Raw genomic sequence first — 12,402 nt, 5'->3', positions numbered from 1 at the left:
CACGGCTGTGTGCGCCCGTGTGGGTGTGTGCGTGTAGCCGGTGTTTATTGGCTCGTCGCTGGCACTGCGCCGGTAGGCCTATTATGCGCCATTTGCATTCTAATTTCGTACAAACGCGCCGCTTGTTCATTGGACCTCAGTGAGATGGATGTACAGGTTTATCGCAAACACGGGACGTAATTATGCAAATGAAGGAAATATTACACCCAGGAGTTATATTTAAAAAAAAAAAAAAAAACATCTGTGATGTGCGGCGGGTTGAGGTGAGGAGAGTCTCCGAAATAGGACTGGCTGATGCACCGCCACCACACAAACGCATTATACTCGGATTATAAGGAGGCTGCGTGTGTGTGTGTGTGTGTGTGTGTGTGTGTGTGTGTGTGTGTGTGTGTGTGTGTGTGTGTGTGTGTGTGTGTGTGTGTGTGTCAGTGGCGATTTCTCTAAAAAAAAAAAAAAAGCGGCATTATGCCGCTTTTCCACTGCATGGTACCAGCTCGACACGACTCGACTCGACTCGACTCAGCTCGCCTTTTTTGCGTTTCCACCGCGATCTAGTACCTCAAGTGGCTGCTTTTTCTAGTACCGCCTCGCTCTAGGTTCCAAGCGGCTGAGCCGATGCTAAAAGGTGACGTCGGCAGACGGCCGGCCACTGATAGGCCAGAGAGTGTGACGAAGTCACGAGAGCGACATGGCAACCATGCTGGTAACGATAGAACAGCCATAGTAGCGCCGCAGCCAACATATTCCACTTCTTCAACATGCCAGCTAATAATACGAACACGAATACCATCGCATCGATGTTCTCCATTGTTGTTATGTGGGTTCTGTCCATGTGTGGGTTACGTGGGTGTTGTTTGCGTCGCGTACAAAAATACGTCACGGCCCTTTCGCGCAGACGACCCCGCCCACGTCCCGGAGGTACTATTTGCGGTGGAAAAGCAACCGCGCTGCTACCGTGTCGAGTCGTGTCGAGTCGTGTCGTGTCGAGTCGAGCTACATGTGCGGTGGAAAAGCGGCAAAATATGACTGCAAGGGAAGCTCAGCTTCCCTTGCAGTCATATTTTGCCGCTTTTCCATTAAATTGTCAAATATGTATTGTTGTGTTAACATTTCATTGACTACAAATTCGTTAAAATACGTTCATGTCGAAGACGAGTTCGATAAGAATCTTATCCAAGACTGACTCGATTTTGTTAACTTCTCATACATTCCCGTAATGTCAATGCATTAGACCGTAGAAGCCGAGCGTCCATTCACTTCAATGAGACTGCATGGAACAGTTTTTTTCATTGCCTGGAAACTCGACGGTCATTGGATAAATGCCCAGATTTGTCCCGCCCCCGGACGCTCAGCGTCTCTGGGGGTGGATGGAGCAGTGGGCTGGCCTGTGCTTGCCTGGACGCTGGGCTTCCGCGTTATGATTGGAGGATCAGTCGAAAGTCTGAATCACTTTTTGATTGACAGCTATTTTGAGATATACACAGTCACTTCACTATCTGAGTTCAGTCCCATCGCGGATTTTGCAAGTAAAGTCTCATGACAAACTGCAACACATTTCTTGGTATTTGCTTGGCGAAATTGCTTCCATTATTAATTTCTTACACTGTGAATAAAACACATTTATTGTATTTCCTTGTTTCAGTTTAACATACTTTCCGCATTTCCTTGTTCCGAGATTAATATCGTTTCGTTAGTTCGTTCATTTATACTGTTGGCTAGGTCGGAGTGAACTAGCCAGCTAGCATTTTCTTGAAAAGGAATGGAGGGCCGAATTGAGGTATAAATAAATTGACAACTATTTTGATGTAGGCCAAAAATGAGCTTCCCCTCTTTAAAAGACCAGCAGCCGCCACTGGTGTGTGTGTGTGTGTGTGTGTGTGTGTGTGTGTGTGTGTGTGTGTGTGTGTGTGTGTGTGTGTGTGTGTGTGTGTGTGTGTGTGTGGGTGCAGGTGACGTGAGTGAGTGGATATCCATATGAGTTTGTGTCTGTGTGCCAGGGAGGTGAGTAGGGATCCATATGAGTGAGGCGGCCATATTGGATCCTGGATCCCGATGAACAGGTGACTGATGAGCTCGCCGCTGCTCCCTGCCAGCCAAGAGTCAGCCGCGGGGAGGGCACACAGCGGCTTTTAATAATCAAACAGCAGCCAGCGAGCACAAAAGCAGCTGTAATTGCTTTTAAACTTGAACTAATTGGTATTTATTGAAATGGGGGATGGGAGGGGTCCTTGACGAATAGGTGCAAAAGAGAGGGTGAGTTGAGTGAGCGTTGACACTAGTGTCCACGGTGGACCTGAACTGAAACAACACAGAAAGGCAAACATCTGCTTAGTCTGTCACTAACTGCGGATCTCGGAGGGCTGTCATCGATTTCGCAGATGGAGACCCTCGGCACACACACAACCAGACTTTCCAGCAGACAGGCCGACAGAGTTCACTGATGGACGAAGGCAACGTACGCTCATATTGTCTTAGCGACGCCACCAGCACTGACATTAGAGCGCTGGGAAAGGCATTACTGCAGTATCATCACATTGTCTTAAGGGTTTCTAGAAGAAGTCCAAAGTAGGTGGAGGGAGGGAGGGGAGAACATTTAGAGCGGTTGATGGTGTTGCGGTGTGACTTAAACGTTGAATGCGCCCGACAACTCACTCTCTCTCTCTCTCTCTCTCTCTCTCTCTCTCTCTCTCTCTCTCTCTCTCTCTCTCTCTCTCTCTCTCTCTCTCTCTCTCTCTCTCTCTCTCTCTCTCTCTCTCTCTCTCTCTCTCTCTCTCTCTCTCTCTCTCTCTCTCCCTCCCTCCCTCCCTCCCTCCCTCCCTCCCTCCCTCCCTCTCTCTCCCTCTCTCTCTCTCTCTCTCTCTCTCTCTCTCTCTCTCTCTCTGGGACTAACATAGCTATTACTTTTGTCTTTTACACATATGGTTGTGTTCATGTGTGCAACTGATTTACGATTCAACGTGTGCTGTTGTGATTTTTTGTGTTTATTTTTTAGCTCTGAGCTTATATGCTAAATGCTACACCATATTGGAAAACTATAAAGGAAATTACATTTTGATGCACATACATGCATGAATAGTATAGACCAAGGGGAAGCATGGTAAACCATGGCTGCCACAACATTTAATTTAAACTCATGTTAGACCGAAAGTTTTGTCATCAAATTATATTCATATTGAACTTTTTGCACATCAAATTGTTGAATTGAAAGGGGACAGGAGAAGTTAAAAAAATGAGATTAGTATTGATTCAAGAACATTAAATATTGAATCCCTATAGAAAACTTTTTTGTGAGATGTTTCAGGTAATATATATATATATATATATATGGCTTTAATAGGTTTAAAGGCTGTGTATTAAAGTATCAGTAGCAATATTGCAAGAGAACACCAGGATAGACAGCCCTTAATTTCAAGTGTGTGTGTGTGTGTGTGTGTGTGTGTGTGTGTGTGTGTGTGTGTGTGTGTGTGTGTGTGTGTGTGTGTGTGTGTGTGTGTGTGTGTGTGTGTGTGTGTGTGTGTGTGTGTGTGTGTGTGTGTGGGTTGATCGCGTGTGTGCTCGGGTTGAATGCGTGTGTGTGTGTGTGTGTGCGTGTGTGTGCAATGATTATGTTTGTGTGATGATTGTGTGTGTTTATCCGCATGTGTGATGAAGATGCAGAGCGCGTGCGTGCCCTTGTGCAGCGTGCCGGGGCGCGTGTGTGTCACCCGTCAGCCCAATCAGAAAGCGACTTAAGAGGTGGCTCCTGGTGCGAACCTTCAGACAGGCCCTCCGCAGAGATTTCTAAAACATTTATAACCCGCCTGTACCCCCTGTTCCCTTCCCCTTCCCGGCTGTCAGCTCTAATCGTTAAAGAGATTTATCCACAACACAATGGCCCGGCTCCTTCAGCGCCGTCATCTTCGCACAACATACCATCTGAAAACCATTATCTGGGCTTTAAGTCCCGCCACAGCCGCCGCCACAGATGACCTTAACGGATAGATCGCTCGACTCGCTGCCGTTTCTTTTCCTTTTTGACACTTGTTTATATTTTTATTTATGCATCTGTTTGTTCTTTCCTTATAAGGAGATGTTGCTTGTGCTCTCCTTCCCGCCGGTGATGCATACGTTGCATGGCGTTTGCAGCTCTTTCAAATGTCTGGAAACACATGAGGATAAAGTCAACTGGGTTACTGAAACAAGATACGGGCGGTATGGTATATTGGGAGACATGGGGCTTTGCGATTGTGCTCATAAATGCCAGTAAATCTAGTAGAGGTATGAAAGGATTGACGTGATTTGTATCGTGGTAGATGACAGGTTAAAGGTAGGGTAGGCAATTTGGTGAAACCAGCCAGAGTTCACTCAATTTTGAAAGTATCCAACTGAAAATATCCCAGCCCTCATTTCAGGGCTCCCATCAAAGTCACTCGATCAAAACACAAAAAACAAGCCCGCTCACTAGCTTTAGCACTAGGTCTGCCGAGCCTTGTGGAAGGTTCTGGTCGAGCACAACAAGAACATGGGACAGACAGGTAAGACATCAAATATTTTCTTTCAGGACGATGAAATCATTCAGGACGTGCTTATCACAGACAGACCTGCCATAGCCAACGATTACAGATCTTGGTCTTTTTTTATTCCGAGCATTTGATTCATTGACAATTTCAACAAATATGACAAAAAAGCTTTTATGAATTGCTTAGCCTATCTTTAAGTTTATGTTTATGTGATACAATGGCTCTTATGAGCTGTCACAAAACATTTCGGTAAGAGATTGAAAATAACGTTCATGTTTAAGAAGAAATGTTGTCAGAAATATTTCTGCACAGTGTTAATTTGAGTTAAGGGTTTACAAGGGTCAGGGCATGTGGGTCATAGAGCCAATGCAACCTTTGGCTCTAGAAGCCAAGCTAAAAATCATATCACCACATACTAACCACGCACTACATTAAAGGACCTGCATCACTTGCATGGTTCACATTGCAGTCAATTAAGGGGCCTCCTTTTCAGTGGGCTGCAACCCAGCAGAGTAAAAGCAGCCAACTCACTAGAAGGCATTAAAGCTAACTGGTATTGGCTCCTTTACACTGTAGGCAATAACATCTGTTGGCATGCTTAAAAGGTCTGGCCAGTTATTCTGGCGTGACCTAGCATTTCAGTGTTGCTATGTAATCTATCCATTAAGTACTGCAATCAATTCAGTGTAAAAATAAAAAAACGCGAGTTCCACTGACAGTTCTCACCTACTTCTTGTGTTTTTATCTTTAGTCTAATTCCTGCCAGGTCTCACAGCATTGGCAGGAATGAGGCATCTTGCTGTATGTTGCTGGATGGTTTGTGTAACTAGGAAATAGATGCGAGACATCATAAATAATGAATCGTACAGCAAGAATGGCCAGATTAACTTGGTAATGCAACCAACCAATCACTAACTAACCTTCCCATAAAGAAAAGCCCTAAATCCTAATTATTAAATTAATCGTCATTGTTTTTTCATTTGTAGATGGAAGCTAATTGATCAGTAGCAATCCCCCCCCCCCCCCTTCTTATGTTTATCTCTTTCTCCCTTAGCAGATTCAACAAACATACCATAACTCTCATAACTCAATGTCAGCCAAATACAGGCACAATACTGGATAGAGTGGTCTCTCTCCCTCTCGTTCTTTCTCTCCCTCTCTCAATTGTACAATGTGTACAGCTAGAAATATACAATGTATCCCGACGAAGAATAATTGCAAACACCTACAATAGCCACGGAAATCAATTTTGGAGAAGCCATGACCTCTGGAATTTCCACGGCCTTTAACAATAATGTGCTCCCATGGGGAACGCTCACAATATGTACTGTGCAATGTCTTCCTGCCGGTAATTTGCCCAACATAAGCGATTGGGTAATTGGGTAGTGCAGGCGTTATCGGCAAATATTGCACACCAACAAGATAATGTACATCTTATCTCGAAACCACCTTAGATCATCCTGGAGATATGCACTGTTTCACATATAGCCAGCCTCTCTCTCCCTCTCTCTCTCTTTCGCGCTCTCTGTGTCTCATGAATTTTAATGTGAACTGTCAAAATGCATGATGATTGGCGGGATTATTGGGAAGATTACCATTAAGACAGTGTATCTGCATGCGTTATCTATGGACAAGGGTATAAATTCGGAGTAGGTTTATGCCAATATAAACTGCAGTAATTGATTATCTGGTGAAACAATCTTCCTCATGCAAATGAAACTGCCGCAAACATCCACTCACTCACCCTGTCGATCTAGTTTGGTAAACCCATGTTGATGAGGTCACACACACACACACACACACACACACACACACACACACACACACACACACACACACACACACACACACACACACACACACACACACACACACACACACACACACACACACACACACACACACATCCAATTTCTTGGCATATTTCTTAGGGTAAAGCTTTATCAGATCCATACAGATGTAGCCCTAAAATATTTGGAAACCACAGTTCAGCCAAAGTGAACACATGCATAGATAGATAGCCTAAGTCTGCGGATGGTATGACAGCAGATTGGAGGTGAATCAGGAACAGCAATACTCGTATGCTTCGTATTCCAATCTGCTAACATCCAATAACCAAACCAACAACACGAGAGGTCACAACAGCCAGACTTCTCAGAGGTGACAGGCTAGACGCAACTGCTTGCATAACAGATGGACATCTCTGAAGGCACAATGACTCAAAAGCCTTGAACACAATGGGGAAAAAAACAAGCAACAAAACACTATGTGGGCTCCGCTTCTCTCAGCCAGCAACAGGAACATAAGGCCAGGTCACTGGCGACCACAGGACCGCCAATGCTGAATGAAGCCAGGGTCAGAAACATGCAGATGGTGGTTCGGAATTTGGCATGAACCGCATACATCCATGGCTCTGCTGTAGATGATCCATGTTGGGAAGATCTTCATTGAGCGCATTAAAGGTGCTGTAGGTAAGAAGATGGTGTAATTGTTGTAATTGGTTGGAAATGCCACATCTGTTGCAATTAGTAAGGGGAAAAGATCGGGGAAAGTGCTCATTTGTTCCTGCTATTTACTGCGTGCCTCTCTCTGTACCAGACTTTTTCGATTTTAAACTGCTCCAGGCTAATTTCTGACCAACAAGGGGAACTCTTCCCTGATTGCTTCAGGGAATCAATCTTGCTGGACTTTAAAATGGCATAAAAACAGGCGAACCAGGATTTAATGGGGCTACTTATTTTCTATCTTCTGCTCTCTCTCTTAGCAACTCTCAAACCATACCTGCAGCTCTTTCAACTCCTTCGTCTTTTTCTCAGGTCTTTGTCGGAACAAGTGACAAGTAAAAAGTATATCTCCATGACTACAAGGACTATATGTAATCTTGGTACCAAGATTGTTTTGCAAGTGTTATGTGGATGTTTCTGTGTCAGAGGGAATAAAGCTTGAACACTGCATAAATGAAAGAATTCATTTCTGCTCTGTCACAGTCATGTTTTACAGTGAATAGGCCTACCACCTGCATCTTCATTCGGTGGGCCTGTAGAACTATTGGGCCACAGCACAACATCTGAGGAGGAACTGGGTCGGAATTTGATGTCAATAAAGTGAAGTTACAAGCTTTTTTATTTGTTTGCAACCGCTCATGGCACTGCATCTCTCGTGTTGCCCAATTATATCACAAACACCAGCATGTATCTCATCTATGTGTTTAATCCTGCATCTCCTCATCCTTTCATCAGGCAGGAAGCTTAATAACTAGCAAGACCCGTTGGTCGTGTGACTACATCCAGTACAAAACACACAGGCATCCCATTAATGTTGGCTTCAGCAGCTCAGGTACGCTTTTGGATAGGGAACATCATGTCATCCATGATGCGACATTTGGGTCTATAGCTTTCCTAATTATGAATTTTCACAGTTTTATACTCCAACCGTTTTACAACAAACTATTTTTATTCGACAAACATCTGACGTGTAATACATGCCACAATTCTAACGGATCAAAAAGGTATCTGCCTCTTGATGTTGACTACCGTACATATTTTTCTGAAATAAGGTATAATCGGGATGGACTTATGCTCTCTAAACACTGATTGTTAACACTGTGTGAGAGGGGTTTCCAAATGGTGATGGATTAGCCATTTGTGGTTTTATGCGATCAAACACGACTTTGATAACAAAAATAACAAAAGTTAAAAAATCATGTTTTTGTTGTAACTACAGAAAGTGAAGTGCATTCTTAATGTTTTTAAGCCTCCAGCCTCGATAATATTAAGACTTGTTGGTTTTACATGATGTTTAGTTTTAATAGATAATATGACCTAAAAAGAAGATGCACAAAACATGTACTATTGCTGTGCATGGGGTACTCTCAGAAAAGCTCCTGTCCTCTACAGGGTCACCACAGGGTTGTGTCCTGTCCCCTCTTTTATACATCCTATACACTGATGACTGTCGTAGCCAGCACACAAACAGACATATTTTAAAGTTTGCAGATGACTCAGCTATTGTTAGTCTTTTAAATGGAAAAGAATCTGAGCATGGTCCTGTTTTAAACAATTGTATAGCCTGGTGTGATAGTGCTCACTTACACCTGAATGTATCAAAAACGAAGGACATGGTCATTGATTATAGGCGCAAGTCCCCCCCTACCCAGGTCACTGCTATAAACGGGCAACCTGTAGAGGTAGTTGGCTCATATAAATACCTGGGAAGCATAATTGATGACAGGCTAAATTTTAATCTTAACACAGAGAATATATGTAAGAAAGGCCAACAGCGACTCTCCTGCCTCCGTAAATTGGCAAAATTCAATGTGGATAAAACCATTATGAGAATATTTTATAACATTGAATCTGTTTTATCTTTTTCTATGTTATGCTGGTATGGAAATCTGACGGAAAGGATAAAGCCTCACTCGCCAAAGTAGTGAAGGCCGGTGGCAAAATCATAGGTGCCAAGCAAAGCAGTCTAGCAGACCTGTACAATAGATTTGTCCACAAAAAGGCAGAATCTATTTTATCATCCTCTTCATCCTGAGTTTCAGTTGTTACCTTCTAAGTCACGTTTCAGATTCCCTGCAGTTAAAACCAATAGATATAGACTCTCATTTGTTCCCAGTGCCATTTCTCTCCTGAACTCAGATTTTGGAGCTCGGGGCCGACATGGTGTTTTTGGTGCACTGTGAGGTATGATTACCTGCTGTATGAAAGGTACTCCATGAAGAGCAGAAAGTGTTTCCTGTTTTTAATTTTTTATTTTATTTGACACATAGTAGTTATTATTATTATTATTATTCTGATTTACATGGGTATGTCATGCAGGGATGCTTATCAGCATGCCTGTATACACTCTGCACTATCTATACTATCTGCAATGTATGTTTGGTCTGTCATGTTGTACTTTCTGTCCTATGTTGTTTATTGATGTCTTGCTGCAAACAAAATCGCCCTTAGGGGACAATAAAAAGCTTTAACTAACTTTAACTAAGTGTTAAGTAATGGTCATTTAAAAATACCCACTTCTTACATTGCAAGATTACTGCATTTAAAAAGCAAAATGTAAGATTAAAGTGTTACCGACTGAAAAAGTAACTCGTTCTACATTTATGAAAAACTAGTTTGCCAAACTACCATGAAGGACCGGAAAGATAAAAGGTCCTTTGATACCAATTTATAGTCAGTACTGGTATTCGAATGATAGCGTGTACATTTGTGTCAGAAATTACAGAAATTACGAATGTTTATACATATTTCCATCAATGTTTGAGGGACTGAGTAACACAATTACAAATACACGACCACTCCGTTGATTCATCCTACACACCACCGATAATATCGCCGATCAATGACCTTCTGACAGGTGCACTTGTAGGCCTTGTGGAATCATTTCTCAAGACCAAAATAAATCCTGCAATGAGATGCCAAAGGTATGTGATACAGTCCCACCCAGTGCCAGACTATAAACACTAAAATCCTGCGTTCTGCAGGATAAGCCTATGCAAAATCCTGTTAGGTCACACTGACTGACCTAACAAGTATAATCAGGGGATATTCTTGCGTTCGCAGCAGAGTGGAACGTTGGGGAGAATGTCTTTTGGAGAGAATGGCGAAAACATAGGATTTCACGCTTCTTTCTTAATCACTGTGTTATTTTAGTAACAGTGATGAAATGGCATAGATAACTCTGATGACTATCATATTAGACATATTACCACGTTTAAAGCAAAAATATTTTGGGTTTACTCTCTCTGCCCATAAACTAGAACTTTGAGCATGAAAATAAGAGACATAAATTATATTTACTGTAAGTCTGACAGTTTATGGTGATGAAGCTAGAACCCAGCATTAATTATGGTTCCCTGAGAACACCATCCCGGAAACGGGCTCTCCCTTGATGAAGAAGGGGCTGGCATCTTCAAAATAACAAATTTATCTTGTTTGAACTCCAATGTACCCAAGTGCATATTTCTTGACTCTTTGCAACGAACCCTTTAAATCCACAGCGAGACATACTCCAATAGCTACTTTGCTGCAGGACCACCACCCAGGCCACCTGAAGTCGCCGGGGTCGGACATTGAACTCCGATGACCCGCATCGTCTCCGTTCTCCACCCACAGGGAGCACGTTGGAGATGAGCGAGGGGGTGAAATGGGACCGGACATGAGGTTCTGCCGCATGACTGTGAATGTGAAATCCTTAAGACCCTTGTCAAATTCATGTCTTTAACAAGCCAGGTTGGTTCTGACAGTTAGGGGAACGAAACGAAAGAGGCTCGCCCCCCAGTGTAGCCGATACACCGGGGGCTGCATGGAGATCACACCCTCCCATCGCCCGTCTGCACACAGTGGGCCATGTTTGTGTTTAGCGTAATTTCCCAGATTCAACAGAGCTCTGCTGCGACGGGGCTGGGCTGCAGCCGTGTCTTGACAGAGCTGCTGGGGACATGCTTCAAAGACGCCGCACATTTAAAATGCAGGATATTCCGCCACCTCACACGGAGGCTTAAATGTGTAAATCTACGTCCAGGCGGAAGATACCCAGAGGAGGATTACATCATAACCAGGGTTGAACACTGAGAGGAAGAGACTGAAAGAGAAGCACACACACACACACACACACACACACACACACACACACACACACACACACACACACACACACACACACACACACACACACACACACACACACACACACACACACACACACACACACACACACACAGAAATGTAAAAGTAAGCTAGACTATTAACTCTACTTTTCTATATAAAACGAGATGGCCTATACTGCAAATCCAATATTCGTATAATTTTCAGGGTCCTTCAATCCACCCACATGGTCAGAGCCTACGCAATTGCCTTTTCCTATTGCCGTGAATTGTGAGTGGATGGCTCTTCCACTGACTTTTGATGCTAGTGATTGGTTAGTAGACTTAAAAAGAACATGTATTGATGTGATTGATGTGTTTCACTGTGATCTTCATAATCCCAAACAGACATGGAAGCGTTGGCTGCACAATGGGGATTTCCTTTAAACCGATTCACGCCACAACTTCCACTGCATTATACATCCGAGGGGAGCACTGGTGGGAGAAGCAGCTTCAGCCCACTGGGACTCGTCGGGCCCATTATGCTTTTATACTGGCTGGCCCATTAGAGAGAATTATCTTCCTCTCGAATTTAAGAAAGTGAGGAACTTTGGCATGAATCAATTCTGAAAGTGCAGTTAACCATGCAGAAAGAAAAACATATTTGACTGCAGTAATGTGACAGAATATGTGAATCCATAATATCTTGCCTGCCTCTCTGGACACACATTCATTCAAGCACACACACACACACACACACACACACACACACACACACACACACACACACACACACACACACACACACACACACACACACACACACACACACACACACACACACACACACACACACACACACACACACACACACACGTGGGGGCACGAACACGTAAAGACAATAAATGCTCACACACACAGCTTGTTAACACCTACGCAACTGCTAGGCAAGAACTCTCCTCCATATTGTATGCTGCATTCATACAGTTTAAATAACAAGCATTGTTAAGGTACTGAACAATAATGAGTCAGACTAACTATAGAAGGAAAACCTGTTTTCACTTACCCTAGAAAGTGTTTGCTATGATCATGAGAGTAGAAGATATAAGATTGTGATTCAAAACGTAAAAATGTAACCCAAACTAGAGTCTTAAGTGCTGTCATTTTAAGGGGAAAATTATATTGTGATATAATTGGTTCGGGTGATTCCGGGGTAAGCAAGAAGATTCCAGCCTAAAATCTAATTGTAAAAATGATCCAAGCCTAAATATTAAATTCATAACTTATACGATTTTTCTTTCGTGGAACATGGTT

The sequence above is a fragment of the Gadus chalcogrammus genome, chromosome 22, assembly GCF_026213295.1.
Source record: "Gadus chalcogrammus isolate NIFS_2021 chromosome 22, NIFS_Gcha_1.0, whole genome shotgun sequence".
NCBI classification, from domain to species: domain Eukaryota; kingdom Metazoa; phylum Chordata; class Actinopteri; order Gadiformes; family Gadidae; genus Gadus; species Gadus chalcogrammus.
This window is presented reverse-complemented; position numbering follows the sequence as displayed.